This window comes from Tasmannia lanceolata, unplaced genomic scaffold (assembly GCF_043159265.1).
Source record: "Tasmannia lanceolata isolate RefF3 unplaced genomic scaffold, GAP_Taslan_0.1 ptg000023l, whole genome shotgun sequence".
Lineage (NCBI taxonomy): Eukaryota > Viridiplantae > Streptophyta > Magnoliopsida > Canellales > Winteraceae > Tasmannia > Tasmannia lanceolata.
In genome coordinates, this window is record NW_027518700.1 from 6,356,723 (window position 1) to 6,374,201 (window position 17,479).

The 17,479-nt window shown below is 37.1% G+C and overlaps 1 long non-coding RNA gene across 6 annotated transcripts; it reads right to left on the minus strand.

The window, feature by feature from the left end:
- Positions 1-1,188: 1,188 nt before the first annotated feature.
- On the minus strand, positions 1,189-16,048 carry LOC143856783 (uncharacterized). Of its 6 annotated transcripts, none has more exons than XR_013238353.1 (7): positions 15,994-16,048; positions 15,751-15,806; positions 5,277-5,395; positions 4,417-4,482; positions 4,064-4,178; positions 2,187-2,653; positions 1,189-1,629 (listed from the first exon to the last, which is right to left on the minus strand). It is a non-coding gene; the product is annotated as an uncharacterized LOC143856783 (long non-coding RNA). The 6 variants fall into 6 exon arrangements; XR_013238356.1 differs by having other exon boundaries at positions 5,277-5,414; positions 15,994-16,015; XR_013238354.1 differs by having other exon boundaries at positions 5,277-5,414; positions 15,751-16,030.
- Between the last annotated feature and the right edge of the window lie 1,431 nt (positions 16,049-17,479).

Consider the following 17,479-nt stretch of genomic DNA (forward strand, 5'->3'; position numbering starts at 1 on the left):
GCCCCACCGTATTAGAAAAACCAGTGCACCTACTTGTAGGCACCATATAAAAACTACTGAAAGTGACATACATTATGGGGTGTGGGGATTGGAATATGCCTAATATTTTTTGACACAGTGGTTTTTGAAAGAGATAAGACATTATGGGGAGTGGGAATTGGAATATGCCTAACATTTTTTAACACAATGGTAATGATCCTAATCACATAGATCGGAGGGTTAGGATCAACCTATGGAAATGATTTTTGGGGCACAACCTATTTAAGCTGTGGCCCATCTAATAGACGGTTTGGATCATTCTATGGTGCAAGCCATACCGTACTTTTAATAAAGTGAGGAGTGCCCTCATCAAAATACAGTAGTGCTGATAACATTTCCCTTTTTCCATTGCACTATCTGTTATTTGTTCTTCACAGAGAGACAAATGTGTTTGACATGTATATCTTTCTCCTATTAGTGCTCCATAAATTCAGGGCGACGATAAATTCGCTCCTCCAGGATCATTCGCACCCCTTTAATGTGAATTGGTGTTAGGGGTGCGAATTTATCATCGCCCTATATTTAGGGAAATGATATCAACACAATCATGTTTTGATACATGATGCTCTTGTTTCTCGTCTTTTATATTTAAAGAGCTGTAAAAGGGTTTTTCCAGTTCCCAAAAAGGACTTACTGTGACAATTAAATGCTAAAAGACAAGATATATGAGTGCATGTATCAAAACATAGTTGTGCTGAAATCATTTTCTTAAAATTTATAATCTCTTATATCTTATTGCTCAGACCAAGAACAAACATTCTTCTTTATGCAAATATCTCATGATTTGGGTCACCAAGAGCATCATGCTTGGCTTTTAAACAAAGGTGTAATTCATTCAACAAGTGCAATTTCTTTTCCGTCGATACGCCCTTCAATTTGCACTTGAATTCCTTTTGTATCAGCTTGTTCAGTTAATTCAATAGCTTTTTTCATTGCCTTTCGAAACGAAACTCTATTCTTTCTTTTTTTTCGGCCGTTTTTATTAGGCATTGAACCCAGCTTCCAAAGTCAACTTACATGAGCGTAGAATGAGTGGGTTTGAATAGGGATTATGATATTTGTAGTGAAAAAAGATGGACTGATTACCACATATGTAAGTTTGGGAGACTCTCTTTGACAGTTGCTTTTATCTGTTTTTGAAGATTCTGATAAAGAAAGTTGTAATCTATTTCTGCCATTCGAAAAAAAAAAAAAGTTGTCAGCTATTTCCATTTTTCTGGTACTTTTTTGGGTTGATAAGCTCTTTTCACCTAGTTCTTTTAAACTTGGAATTCAAATCCTTATGCAATCTGCTCTCTGGTTCCTTTTCCATTTGTCTAGGAAACCATGTTTCCTCTTTGATTCCAAAACAGCTATACCTCAAAATTGATAGATTGGCTTTAATTTGAGGTATTTTCGAATGGACCATGATGTCATGTAATTTGAATGTTCTGTGAAGTTGCTTTAAAACAGTTTGCATGTGAGGCCAAACTGCTTCCCACCGTACCCACATCCATTCATTTTTATGTGTACTCTTCACATTCAATTTCAAAAGGCCATCTGGGTTCACAGATATTCAATTCGTACACCAAAAGGCAGGGCTTCATGGTCCTGCAAATGCAAAAAAAATAAAATAATAATAATAATTAAAAACAATTGAGTCCATTAGAATATGCCCCTAATTAATGCTTTGAAATAATAAATTGTAACATTAGAATATTGCTCCTGCAAATGCAAATATTTTTTACCTAATTAGAACATGCCCCTAATCAGACTGGAACTTAAGACATAAAGGTTATGTTCTTCTTCTTCAACCATTCTCATCCTCTGAGAAGCGGGGTGAAACGGGTGGAACAGAATCGCCCAGAGAGACTGCTTTTTTTAGGGCAGTGATATATCCACCCCCTTTGATTACTTGGGACACCCAGTAGCAGTGTATCAATGACTGCACAAGAGCTGATGTACTTCATTTCAGAAGGATTTAATGGGGCTGATTGCCACGTACACTGCTGCTGGGTGTCCTAAGTAATCAAAAGGGGCGGATATATCACTTCCTTTTCTTTTTTTAATGATGAAGAATTATAATAAGAAAAAAGTGAGAAGAAACACAGGACCGAGATGATCAATACAAGGAAAAAGAAGAGAAGACGGAGAAAAATAAAACATACCATAAGCCCCTCAGGGAAGGAGAAAATAAAATATCTCTAAACCTTCCACTGCAACTTGAGCTCTAGCTAACCTATCCGTCTCGCCATTTGCCAATCTTCTAACATGCTGATAAGTAACAGACGAAACCACCACTCGCTCCTGAATCTCATCAAACCAGTACGTGAATCTCCACGGGTGGAGATGAATAACTCCCCTTCAACCACCTAATAACATTGATGGGGTCTCCCTCTACGACATGGAGATCAAAGATGTGGCTCTCTATGATCACCAAGCCTGGGAGAACTGCTTGCCAAAGAGACTCTGCCCCGCTTCAGAAAATCGGCGATTTTCACCACTAGGAAGTTGGAATTTTAAGAAATGGATAGGGTAGGAGGTTCAGCCCAAGCTATTTCGTTAATGAAAAAAATCAACCATTCAATAGAACCCAAGGGCAAGCAGAAACCCACACTCAAAGCTATGTTGTTTCCTGTCATTAATTTTGAAAGCCATAGAATTGAAATAAGCAACCAGCTAACAGTTTGTTCCTATCCATTAAGGAATCTTATCCGTGCAAATAAGATTATCACTTTCACAAATATCATTAATGTTTGGGAAATGATAAATGCGCCCCTTTTCATCACTTGGGACACCCAGCAGCAGTGCATCAATGACTGCAGAGGGGCTGATGTACTTCATGTCAGGAGCATTCGACGGATTTGATTGCCACGTACACTGCAGTTGGGTGTCCCATGTGATGAAAAGGGGCGCATTTATCATTTCCCTAATATTTTTCTCGAGAAGATTCCTGATAAACCATGTCGAACAATGCATATCAGTGTGTGGACCCCAACATAGTACTTAGCTATGAGATGAACCTTCATCTGGGGCAGCTGTCACATGAGTTGGCTGGCCCAAAGTACTTCTCTTTTCATCACTATTATCTTAATAACTTTAATCATTCCTATTCTAATGAAAAGTGGTTGGGTACATTGAATTTTTCCACTTTTTTTTTAACTCCACATCGTCTTCAAGCAATGGCCCAATCTATGAATTCTTATTTTATAAGCCATAAGACACACACACATATGCCTATCCATACGAGTGTAGAAATCCGACAAGGGTATCGAGTGTCGGATTCGGCTAACCTCAAGAAAAAGATATGTGGATTCGGCTAATTTTAATACTTTTACATGATAATATGGTTATATATTAGAAATTTTGGTATGTTTAGTAATATAGTATTGTATTTTTATATAAAAGAATTTACTATTAGGATAGATAAAATTAAAACACGTGATGATTATAAATTTGTTGTAAAGTTAGGAAAAAATAGATTAAAGATCTATATAAGTGTAGCATTGAATGTTATAGAGGTATTGGAATCCGACACGTTAGAGTAATGCTAGCTGCATTATGCATGCAGAAAAAAAAAATTCTTTATAGCCTACTTTCTGCATGTATAAATCAGCTAGCAATACATGATATTAATTCTGTGGTTTCAGCACATTTTTCAGAATTAGTATCTGCTATGTTTATAAGCAAAGGTTAAGTAATGAACTTAAAGAAACTCCCCAGTAGTTTCCCACCATTCTAGTAAACTTATTGCCATACTACGAGGCGAAAAACCAACATATAGGACAGCTACCAGTACTTGGTAAAAAAAATGGAAGAGTAAAATGTAATTGGTTGGGATTCTTCTGGAGCATTGTCATTATCGTCTTCATTAAACACCAATTCCATGTTGCTTCATTGAGATACTGTTAGTATGAAGTCCAAAAGGATAGATAATTGCAAGTGAATAATATTACTCGTTCACCAAAGCAACTTCAAAGGAAAATCAAATCTTACAGAAGGAATTTAGTGCATGTGTTCATATCTTATGCCACTGAAAATTTACCTTGGCATAATTCTGTTGGAGTGATTGGTGTGCTGCCCCAAGGTAGTAGCTAGGGATCCTTGGAGAAACATGGTGTGGGATGTGCATATTGATACCACGATAGAGAATCTCTATCCTGCCCAAAAGAGTAAAACTTTAGTTAATAAAATTTTGACCAATATTTTAATATAAAGGTTATAAAGTTATTTCTATAATATTAGAAGACTGCCATTCCTAAGACATGGAGTTCTTTGGTCAAATCCAGAGGCATCAATACTTGTAAGATATGTTGCAAAAATTGGACATAGGTTCTGTGAGAAGACTTGAACCGCATAGTTCAGTTAGTATGAGGTTCTTGTAATAAATTCACTGACCTTTTGTTATCAGCCAGAACTATACTTCCCGGAAGGCTATTTCAGTACATCATTATGCCTAAAGAACTGAACCAAAAAAAAATTCGGAAATCCATGACAGGAGACTGAACTGAATGAGGCATAAAATGGACAAAGGGATACCCGCTGATGAACAGAAGGCCAGGTTAGATAGCAAGGTGAATTTCCGATCAACAGCTATCAAATTAAACATGACCTTTAATGTAGTACATGAAGTGCCTTTTTCTCTATTTTTTGTAAAGGGGAGAGAGAGAGAGAGAGAGAGAGAGAGAGTCTACAACAGGGGCAGAAATTTCTACACACATAAAACAGGTATATTTACCACTGGTCCCTCTTACAACATGCATAAAGAAGTGTCTAATCCACAAGAAATATCATTAATCTCTTCGATGATGCACATAAGTCTCCACAGGCCTGGACTCCAATAAGCATATGCAAAATTACTGCTATTTCTAGCCCATGCCAGGTAAAAAAAGGTGACCTAGTTTCCTGTGTAATAAAGTCCTTCAGTTTCAATCTGAATTGAGGTAACAAGTTTAGCAGAACACTATATCAGCAATATAATACTGGAAGGAGCCTATAGAACGCACGGACCTTCAATATCCTAGGATTCAAGGAATTTGAGAATACATTCTCAAATTTAAGTTTTTAATGGAAACAAGAAATTATCCATAGGTGTAAATTTGAAAACTGCATCTTGTGCATAAAGGTACATGCTTGTCTTGAAAATACCCAATAATAATATGGGAGGCAAGAGCGTGAACGCAACTGATGAGTATAATTTCTCACCTATTTTAATAGCCAAAAAGACAAATAGCATCAAATTAGGATAAATTCATTACCAACAAGGACAGTTACAATGAACTGTCCCCCCAAGCTAGGACTGAGCTGCATTCCACTCTTCTGAAGATTTGAAAGGTATATGAGGAGCTGTATGATGGACCATTGTGAAAGTAATCATCTGGGAAAATATGGGTGAACTGAGATAAGGGATAAATTAAAAGTTAAAAATTGAAAGGTAAGATGCAACCAACCAGGAGAAAAATCTAGATCATATCAAAACCACCTAAAGAAAGGCAAGAAAAGTTCCATATTGAACATAATGCCCACATCAGTTAGAAATACTATGGTTAATGATGGATTAGCAAGCACGATAAGAAGAAAATAAGAACTACCCAAATGTGATACACATCCAGAACTTTATGCATCCCATAACCCCCATATTATAGATAATCAATGATCATCCAACTGTAATGAATGTAAAGAAGCATGCCAAGCTTATCGGCACTCTTTTAATTCCATTTGGTCTGAAATTTCTAAAATTGAAGTGCCACAGAAACCTAACAGGAAATTTAATAACGTTGAGATGCTAATGCCAAATGAAAATACTTGAAATTCACAATGTTCTCAAATCACTATGAAGAACATAGATAGTAGAACGCCAACAAACATGATAACCATTGTTCTTCTTTGTCTAATATTATGTAGTTCATACATATCATAGCATTGACATATAGGCATCGAAGTCTGAAATGGATCATATCCTAACATGATCGAGTTGCGTAAACCAAGGGACGCTTTTTTCCCCAAACAGGGTAACAAGCTGTATCTTCTGACCTCAGAGAAGAAAAAAGGAAGTTGTTTTGGGTGAGTAAAGATGAATGGAAACATTATGGATATAAGTAACATAAGAAACCAGAAGAACTCATACATGGGAAAATTCAAAAAGAGAACCTTCAAGTGATGAACAGAATTAGTTCATAGTTTATGACCAAGTCCAAACATTTTGCTGAGGATGTAGCCCAACGTGCTGATTCTGTTGGCAACTGGCATACTAAAATGGCTGGTGTAATAAGGGTCAGAGAGCGTCAGCATAGCTGGTGGCATCTTTCCTTTTTCTTTTTTAAAATAATTAAGTCTAAATATTCTTTGTGTATAGAATCAGATTCCTTACAAAACCCAAAATCAGATTGCTAGAGAGCTGTGCAAATTATACCAATTGATTCCCTAATGTCATGACAGCTTTATTCATTTTATTGTATTCTAGAGATTTCTTTCGGTAGGTAAGCTGGGATTGAACCCCTGACCTCTTGGTTGAAGACCCTGACCTCTTGGTTGAAGAACAAAAATTCTTACCAATTGAGCTAGAGGCTTAACCCCGTTGTATTCTAGGGCTGTGCAAAATATGCCAATTGCCTTTTTGCAAATGAATATTCTGGACTCCTTTATTAGAATTGTTTTCAGATTTTCTTCCTTTTCATTTTGTCTCCTCTAGCTTTTGGGTTGGACCAGTGGAGCATGAAAGCTTGGGAAACAATGAGCAGATTATCTTTGACAAAAGATTACTACTTGATGTTTCATCAGCAGCCGAGATAGCCTAGCCACTGGAAGACTCAAGATGGGCTACCCATCTGACTCAACTTTTGAAGCTATTGTAGGTCCTCTAAGAAATAATTTTCATTGTTCTATTATGACTAACCTAGTTCTAATAGCTGTCATAAAAGCATTGTTTGAATTTTCTTGATCTAGCTCCGTATCATCTATACTCTCACATTTTGGCAAAGTTGAACCTGAGCTATCGTTGTCAAAATCTACGCCAACAACAACCTCTACCCATAGAAACAAAATTTATCGACAACACATTATATTACTATAAATTGATTTATTGGCTATACATAGCTAAAACAGCTGATAAATTGGCAACAAGTCACATTTAGTTTAGCCCATCTGTTATGTTAAAATATACGATACCTGGCAACAATATGTTAGAATGTTGTATTATGTGCACTTTTGATTTTCAAAACAAATGCAACTGATGTGCATTCATATTTAATAATAATTAAATAGTTGGTCTACTATGGCTTTATAGATAAATATAGTTATTTTCCATTGATGATTATATATTACCTCTACATTCTTGTTTTGGATTTTTGCTTTCAAAAACTTGCATAAAATTATTATCTTGTGAATATCCATTAAATTAACCTATAAAAAAGCTTAAAAAGAGAATAAATGATATCTCTAAAATTCTAAAATGACAAGAGAGGAACATTAGAATTTTGAAATTCCTTAAATTAGACCACTATGAGACTATCAGATAGCTTATCTATCCCTTTACGGTAATCATGATAAGACAAGAATAGTGATAAATATAGTATTACTAAACGTAACAACAATATAATAAAATGATGCTTGGATAGATAAATAATGATGATGGAAAGAAATGAAGGAGAGAAAGAGACGACATGGAGAAGAAGAAGGGATGAGAAATACATGTGAAATGCTTAAGGAGATGAACTGACGAAATACCTCAAATTTTTTTATTTTTTTTTAATGGCAACAAAAGAGCTCATTCCCCTTATATTAACATAGACAACATATTGAATAACCATAATGCCCTTAATGAGAGTGAACCAAATAAAGAATAGCATCCCCAGCTTGACACAAGTATCCCGAAGAAGAGTAAGCCATACGACCTTAGAAAAAATGTCAGTAAGTTGATGTGATGAGGGAACATAAAAAATAACAGAGACCCGTCACAGAGTTTCTCCTTAACAAGGTGCACATCAACCTCAATATGTTTTGTTTGCTCATGAAGGACGGAGCCTAAGGCAAATAGGATAGTTTCTTTTTAATTTTTTGGGGTAGATAAGCTGGGATTGAACCTCCGACCTCGCAGTTGAAGAACAAAGCCTTAACCATTGAGCTAGAGACTCTATCCTTGAAAAGAATAGCTACTATAATATCACAAAGACTAATTGTAGCCCTCCCCCCCTCCTCAAGAAAATTATCATGAATGACACAGTTAGAGGCAATTAGGGTAGCTACTTTATTATCGCAATTAACAGGTAATAGGCCCACCAGTAGAAAATCCTAAGTCAGAGATCAGAGAACTAAGCCACAAAAGCTCGTGCGCCAAAGGATGCATCCCTATATTCCACTTTAGCACTGAAGAGAAAGAATAAATTGTTTCTTGCTCTTTCATGAAACCAGATCTCCCTCTAGGAAGGCACAATATCCAAAAGCAGAGGGACGATTTACAATAGATCCATCCCAGTCTGCATTAGTGTGACCATGTCGACGATACACAAGTCCACAGCCGGGGTTGGACCTGATGTCACAAAGAATGCGATGAATGATAGCTAAACTTGGAGAACGAGGGGAATGTATAAAGTGGCTAACCATGCTGACAACAAAGGTGATATCTAGTTGAGTAATAGTCAGTTAGATCAGATGGCCCACAGGACGTTGGTACTCCTGAGGATTAGAAAGAAGAATGCCGTCACTAGTATGGAAGCCGCGATTCGAATCCATGGTGAAATGAGAGGGTTTGGATCCAAGATTACAGAGTCGTTCAGGAGCTCAAGGGCATACTTTCTCTGAGAAAGAGAGATCCCTTTCCTAGATTGAGCAACCTCAAGATCTACCCAAATCGTTAACCTCAAAATATGGCCAAGCTCTTCATGTAGGTAATGAAAGAGATATCATCTCTAGTGTGGATAATGTCATCAACATATACCAGAAGGATAGTTTAGCCATATTTGCTTTAGTGAATGAAAACAGTATGCTCATATTGACATTACTGTCGTCACGTATCACTCTGCTGAAATGATGGAACCATGCTTGTGGCAATTCAATAAATAACTAACTCATGCTCATAAATATGCAATAAATTACTAAAAACACCCCATAACTATGTGACGTATGATGACACACAAATTGGTAAGATAGGCCAAAATATTCCACGTGGCAAGGGGAATGAAATAAAATCTTACCCGATGATTGTGGATGATTAAAATAGGGATATGTTTGAACATGATAACTAAAATAAACACAATACAAGTACATAATGTGGGTTCCTCCCTTATTAAGTCCTACAAACAATGCAAAGATAGTTTACCAAAAGAAGGCAACAACTCGAATCTCTAGGAACATGTAAGGAAAACCCAAAAAGGTCAAGGTTATGCCACTACTGGGGCATTAAGATGCCACTAAAATTCAAGGGATGAAATATAGAACAAAAAGCATCTATTGGTTCCTCTATGTGTAAGAATAAATATTATTAAAAAATTCGGCCATTCAATCACTTAACAAATCATGAAATCTACTTATTTAATTGTGAAACAAACATTTTGGCTGTTTGGGTACTTCACGAGACCTAAATAGGATTATAAAACAAAATAAGAAAATCAATAAGTATGATGCCAACCCTGAACACACATGGAACCAACACATCCTAAATAGGATTATAAAACAAAATAAGAAAATCAATAAGTATGATGCCAACCCTGAACACACATGGAACCAACACATTCCAAAGAAAGAGAACAGATTATGCAAAAAACACAATGTCCATTAGTGCGCAAGGACAAGAGCCATTCAGTCATTTAACATTTTTTTAACTCTGCCATTTGGATTAATTTACGAGACCTGAGTAGAAATATAAAACATGATAAAAAAAAGTAGATAATTATGCTGCCGACCAAGAACATAAATGGGCCCACACATTCTAAAGAGAACGGATCTGCATTAAAGTTGCTCAAAGTAGTCTTCCTTTTTTTTCTTTTTCATTTTCTTGATGTGGGAGGGGGGTGAACCACACAAGAAAAACCGTGGTTCACAAGAATGTGGATTTGAAAAGAGATCCACCTAAATGGAAATTCACTATTGGGGAATGGATTCAACCAAGGCACAGCATGTATTTCCTGATGCAGCAAGTACAATTATAGAGGCCTTATCAACAAGGACGATTGAGTGTGAGCCAAGAATTATGGTGGAATATGAAAGTTCTTAGTTATTGGATCTATCACAACAGCAAAAGTCAAACAGAATTGAATCACCCTGTTTTACAGGCAATGACAAAGCACACAAGGTGCTACATCATTTTATACAAGGAAAGGCCCTTGATTTTGAGATGGCCTTAGTTTTGGCAGCTGTCGGGCAAATAACAGCTACATACAAGAAGGGGTCGTTTGTCACATGCCCAATGGGCGGTGAATGCACAAGAGCTGGAAGCCTGGTACTAAAGTTGGGATATGGAGGGGCTTCATGAACTTTCTTACTACTGAGTATATCATAAGCCTGAAAGTTGCCCTTTGCAAGTGGCGAAATTCACAACCTCCAGAAGTTTCCTGTCTATATATGCATATACGGCACCTTGTTCCAACTGCCAATAGTCTTAAAGTGGGATTAGGTTCACAGTATACAGATTTTTTTGCCTACGATCATGCTACAGTTAGAGACTAAGAAGCCTATTTGGATGCCACCAAAACAGGTTTGGTCCTTATTTGCTAACAAGACTATTTTTAAGTAAATCTTATTTGTAAAATGGACACTCAACTCAACTAAGCCTTTGTCCCAAACTAGTTGGGGTCGGCTAATGAATGAAGTGTTTAAAAACTCCTTGACTCGGCAAGGAACTTGCCCAAGCTGACTCCTTTTTACCTCGGCCGTGTTTCGCGTTGCACCACATCCGCGTTCCGCATTTTGCCCTACAGAGTCAATAAACTCCTTTAACTCTCCCGAGTTATGACCTTGTCAACCGTGTCAACCGCGTTCTTGGTCACGTCCATGCCGAGTCGACAAGGATTTTTCTTGGCCGCTGTTTGTGTCAAATCCGCATTTTTAAACACTGAAAGAATACTTTAGAAACTTTTCATGATTGTAAAATGGACACTATAAGATTATTTTTAAGTTAATCTTATTTGTAAATTGGACACTAGAGCCTCTTTCAAAGCGACTATGTCAATATAAAACCATTTTAAACAATTCACAAACAATCATGGTAAACTTCAAAACCATGAGTATATAAGATTGGCAAAGAATTTTTAGAGGTATCAGATGAGGCCATAAGACCATGCACTCTTTAAATTATAGGCAAAGCACATTTTTATCATTACAATGAGAGGCATAAATGGTGATTTTCTAACATGGTTATATGCTTCGTTTTCATGCATGGAAGTTTGTTGCGAGTCTCATGACTAGTTGCTACCGGGCAGCAATGAATAATTTTTTGTTCTCTTTGGTCCTGTTTGGATTGGTTATGGTTAAGTTAGAGGGATATTATAACAAATTGAAGGACCCACTAAGTAAAAATTGAATAGGACTGGTTCAAGTTATCTATTTTCATGTGTAAAAAAAGTAAGAAATTTTAGAAAATACTTGTTGGAAAAAAAATCTGCAATCCAAATAGGGCCTTTGTTTGGCTAACCAGAATGTTACATCAATATACATCAATACAGAATTACTTTCACTGTCCTACCAGGGAAAAAAACAATAATATGTTGGTGTTGGAAAAGCTGCCTTGTTTCCCACGATCGGTTTCTTTTAGTGGTAAACAAAGATGGGAGAGTTGTTTTTTAGGTTTTTTGCAAAACCTAGATATAAAAGACTCCTCTTTACACGACCAAGAGTGTGGTGGCAATAGGAGGCTTGGGGTGAGAAAAGAGAAAGGGGGAGAGAGAGAGAGAGAGAGAGTTTTCTAGGATTTTTTATTTTTTATTTTTTGAATTTTTGAGTTCTCTTGGATTGTTCTTTGGTTCCTCTTGGGTTTTCTCGTCTGGGTTTTCTCTTGGGTTCTCTAGTGTACGGTCTTGGTTGAGAAGTAAGGGTTTGTGGGTTTCAGATCAATCCATTGTAATCCTTGTAATTTTGCTTTCTCATAGTGAAATATTGTGGTCTCGCCCAAGGATATAGGCATCTTGGCTGAACCATGTAAAATCTCGGTGTTCATCTGGTGGTTTGTATTTATTTTTGTTTTTTTGTTTTCTTGTGCACGATCCGATTGGATTTACCCGACAGATTTTCTCAACAAGTGATATCAAAGTTGTGGTTGGAACGATCCGGGTTAAGCGATCGTGGGTGTTGTGATTGGATCGCGGTTACAGTTACAGTGGTTGTCGGATTATCCATGAGATTCTCACTTGAGGTGAAACCCAGCAACGAGAAGTGCAAAGTGACCTAAGATGGATGCACCGTCGAGTTCTACCTAGTTCAACAATAACAGGTTTGATAAAAATAACAGTTACACCCTATGGCAGATGAGGATGAAGAACACCCTTGTTCAATAGGGCATGCATAACGCATTGAAGGGTAGGAATGAGAAGCCAGAGAAGAGAGCAACTGCTGAGTGGGATGACATTGAGTCGAAAATGGTCAGCACAGTTTGGCTATTTATGGCAGATAATGTTATGGAAGAAGTATTAGCGCCTAAACTATGGAAGAAGTTGGAGAAGCTTTGCGTATCAAGAAGCTTGTGGATCGTCTACACAAGGTTGATGAAAAGTTGAAGGAAGAAAACAATGCCCTGTTGTTTCTTACTTCACTTCTGAATTCGAATGACAATATGGTGACGACTTTATTCTATGTTAAGGATATGGTGAAGTTAGAGGAAGTCACGGAGACACTCTTATCGAATAATACACAAAAGAAACTTGTTTTTTATGGGAATCAAGAGCATGGGCAGGCTGTTCATGGTGGAAATCAGAGAGGAAAGTCATGTAACAAGGGATTAAAAAAAGGCAGATCAAGTTCCATGGTTAACAGAAAGGGCGTGCAATATTATAATCATAAGGAATACAACCACATCAAGCAAGATTGTCCAAAGCGAGCTGAGAAGTCTTACAATGATGCTAAAAAATACGGTGGTGGCGGGGTAACGGATGAGATAGCAAAACGATAATAGATGTTCTCATAATCTCCATAGGTAATCAAACTTCTCCTCATGATGAGTGGATTCTAGATTCTGGGTGCTTTGTTCATGTATGCTTTAGGAGGGAATAGTTTGATACGTTAAAGGAGATTAGGCCAGGTGTAGTGTCCTTGGTTGACAGCTCTACTTGTGACTCCAAGGGTTGTAAGAAATGTTTTGAAAATCTGGATCAAATCGTAAATCGTATTACAGGTCGAATCATATGGGATCGTAAATCGTATCGTAAATTGTAAAATTCATTCAAATTCACACACACACACACACACATATCAAAAGATATTAAAAAATCATAACAAATCAGAGAATAATAAAACAGACAATTATTCATTTTTCATTCAAATCCATTAATTTAATTATAAACTACCATAATTAGTACTACCATAATTAGTTATTCAATGTCATAGTTCGAATTGTTTACTAACAAAGTTGTCACATACTAATCATCTCTTGCTCATTCAAACGCATGTATATTGGATAATAATCTTAAAAATAAAAAAGGACAGAAGGTCATATTAATTCTCAAAGTCTCAAACATCATACGACAAATATCAATCATAAAAAATGGTAAGTCACCATTGTTGTCCTTGCTATAGTCGTCTCCCTCCTCATATAATACCCTTAGGCACATGCATTGTGTTTGACTAGTTCAAACTGGTTCAATTCATTCTAACTCCTCTTTTTTATCTTCTTCATTGTCATTGGATGGTTTTTTAAGGTTTCTTCTAATGCAAAAGGGAAAGTGAGTCTTTCGACGTCTCCCTCCTCATATAATACCCTCAGGCACATGCATTGTGCTTGACTAGGTCAAACTGGTTCAATTCATTCTAACTCCTCTTTTTTTATCTTCTTCATTGTCATTGGATGGTTTTTGAAGGTTTCTTCTGATGCAAAAGGGAAGTGAGTCTTTCGAGAGAAAATCCCATTTTCTTTTCTATAAAACTTAATTACGATAAATCGCATTAATTGTCTAAATCGTATGATTTATGATCAAATCGTAAGATTTATCCAAATTAAGACTTAGTCATAGAGATTCAAACTGTAACCCATGAGATTTGTTTTGAATCATAAATTGTGAGAAATTCAAAAAAATGGTTGCAGGTATTCAGTTGTAAGTGGAGCCATCAAAATCACATGCGGCTACATGGTTCTGATGAAAGAAGATACGTGTGGCGAATTATATGGTCTGGTCGGGGACACGGTGACTAGTGTTCCTAAGGCCTTGATGACTAGTTAGAAACATAATAGCGAGAGCACGCATAAGGTCTCTTTCGCAGTTGGTGTATCCAAGTTGCAGACGATGGTGAGAAGGTGATAGTTCCTGCAATGAGAGGATTTGTCGAGATCCCTCTCTATGGTTGACTGGATGAGTCAGCGAATTAGCAGCTATGCATGGACATTGGCCGTGTTGATCGAGTCAGGTGGGGTCAGAATCAAGATGATTGATGATTCGATGGTGTGTAATTGGTACTTTAGAAGGCCAATGGTGGTTTGTGGCGACAACAGACCGGTGGTTTGTGGCGACAACCGACCAGTGGTGACATTAACGAAAAATCTTTAGGTGACTGGGAAACAAGCCAATATATATTATTGGGAAAGTTGTCTTGTTTCCCAGTCTGTTTCTTTTAGTAGGAAGCAACAATGGGAAAGTTAATTTTTAGGTTTTTGCAAAACCTAGATATAAAAGACTCCTCTTTATACGACAGGTGTGGCAGCAAGAGAAGGAGGCTTATGGGTGAGAGGAAAGAAAGAGAAGGAGAGAGAGTTCCCTTGCCCTTGCGTTTTTCTTAGGTTCCTCTTTGGTTTTCTCTATTGGGTTTCTCTTAGGGTCTCTTGTGTACGGTCTTGGTTGAGAAGCAAGGGGAATGGTTACAGGTTTGAGGGTTTCAGATCAATCCATTGCGATCTTTGTGATTTTGCTTTCTCATAGTGAAAGATTATGTTCTCGTCAGTGGATGTAGGCATCTTGGCTGAAGCAAGTAAAATCTCTATGTTCATATTGTGATTTTTGTTTATTTTTACTTTTCTGGTTTACTAGTTCACAATCGGAATTGCCCAGCAGATTTTCTCAACACTTAAAAAAACGAACTATGTAAGTATGATATGTACCTCTTGAGAAGAAGAAGACAATACTACCAATTCAAAGTAAACTCCCACATCTTGGGGGAAACCCTCTGCAAGTGAATTACACTGAAAGTAGAGATTTTATTCAATAATGCCAAAACAGAACAGCAGGTCTCGTTATTTACTGCTAAATTTTCCTACAGATCAAGCCAATCTAAATACCTGTTACAAAATAGGGACCAACTCACGACTCGCTACAAAACAGCAACCAATTTGATATGGACTCTAAAACAGGAAAAGATAAAAAGATAAGGATAAGCATGTCATTGCACAAACAAAAAAACTTATCTAACACCAACAATCCCATGAAAATGCAATCATTCATCAAAATATCCCATCAACGAATGCAAACCCAATTCCCATTTGAGAAGTTAAATTCAAAACTCGTATGGAAAAACACGTAAAAGGTCTTACTAAGTGATAGAACCCAGTCTGCAACAGTGACAAAAAGAAAAGGGCTCCTTAAAAAAATGACCAAAACATACCAGAAGAATTTTTCAATGTGGATCTACTGGTACAAACTGCTCTCTGATGGGGGGACCTGAGATCAAACAGGGTATACAAGAAAAAGAAAAAGAAAAGTACAAGAGCCCTGTAACAATTTGAGAGCATGCATTTCATGAATGAAATTCTTCAGATGAAGGATCGGTTCCAGTGAAATGGAATTCCAATTCAAAAGCCCCCCCTGGTCGAGAGATACGAAGAGAAGCTCTACCGGTGGGACCCACCTAGGAAGAACATTTCTGTAAGGCAAAAAAATTTTGGAAATTTGGTCAAACGGTACCTAAAAATGTCTGAAATAGTGAGACCACCCCTGAATTTCAAACTTGTCGTTTTTGACCGAAGTACCCCTTCAGCCTCAAAATACACGGTAAGCCATAAAAAAGTGCTCCCTGCTTTTTCTACCAACCTCATTTACCGCCCTTTACCTTACCCAATCCCTATTAACGCGTGGAACGAAAAAAAGGAAAAAAATGTGAGTTTTTATTTTTTTGTCTTGTTAGGATTTGTGCTAGTCATCCCTAATATCTCATTTAATGTGTTTGATAACCCTGCTTTTTTTATGATGGTGTATAAGGGTGTATTAAGGGTTTATAAGGGTTCATAAGTGTTATTAATATTTGATGGCCTTGCTAATAGAGTTGTTACCATTGAGTTGAACCCTTGTCAGGTATTTCATAACTGCCGTGATTAGGGTTGTCTAAGGGATTATCCAAAAAATAATCCCTTATCTTTTGGCTTTAATAATCCCTTAGAAAACCCCCCATTTAGGTACTGAAAACCCCCTTTTAGTCCATAACCCTATTTTATTCTAATCTGTCAAATTGAAAACACCCTAGATAAACTCCATTAAGCCACAACTTTATAGCCCATTTTAGAGTCTCAAAGTTTATGTTAGAGAGTTTAGAACCCCTGTGTAAAATTATAGAAAAATGCCTGAATCAATGGTTTCTCTTCTTTTACATTATGATGGACATTTGATGGATGAGGTTTCTTGGGACTATGTCAGGGGGAGGAAGACATTGTTAATGGTTTTCTGCCGAATTAATTTTGATGAATTTCAAAGTGCAATCCAAAGAAGAATTGGTATAACAGAAAGACATATTTTACTATTGATAAAATGTCGATATGTTGTTGATGCATGTATAATCACTTTAATCGACGTTGATGATAATGATGTCCTTCAAACAATGTTGATGATGTTTGACAGAGACATGTTCAATTCTGTGATGATATACATAACGAAAATCATAAGTGAGAACGGTATTAATTCATTGAATTCGTCAATGCTTCCCCCAAACAATGTTTGTGTAGGACCCGATCCCGCGAGAGCGCGAGGCGCTACACTCTCTCTTGGTCTCTTGTACACATGCGGTTGGCGTGTGCTTTTTATTATTGATTTTAATTACCCAACCAAGCAGGCAGCAACCAAGCCATAGGGTGCAAACAAAAGTGCAACCCAGTACCCATAAGAGCATGGGTAAGCCGCCGAGCCTAGCAAGGTGTGATTTAATTCATTTTTTCCGTGAACTTGGGATCACTAAGGTAACCCGAATTCCACGCAAAAGAAAGTGACAGAGTCGCCACCTAGATGAGGGATCTATGACCCATAATTGACTAGAAATCTAGACTCGTTACCTGGTTATGAGAATGGAAGGTATGGGGAGTTACCACCACATGCACCATTCCTGCCCAGTAATCGGTCTTCAATTT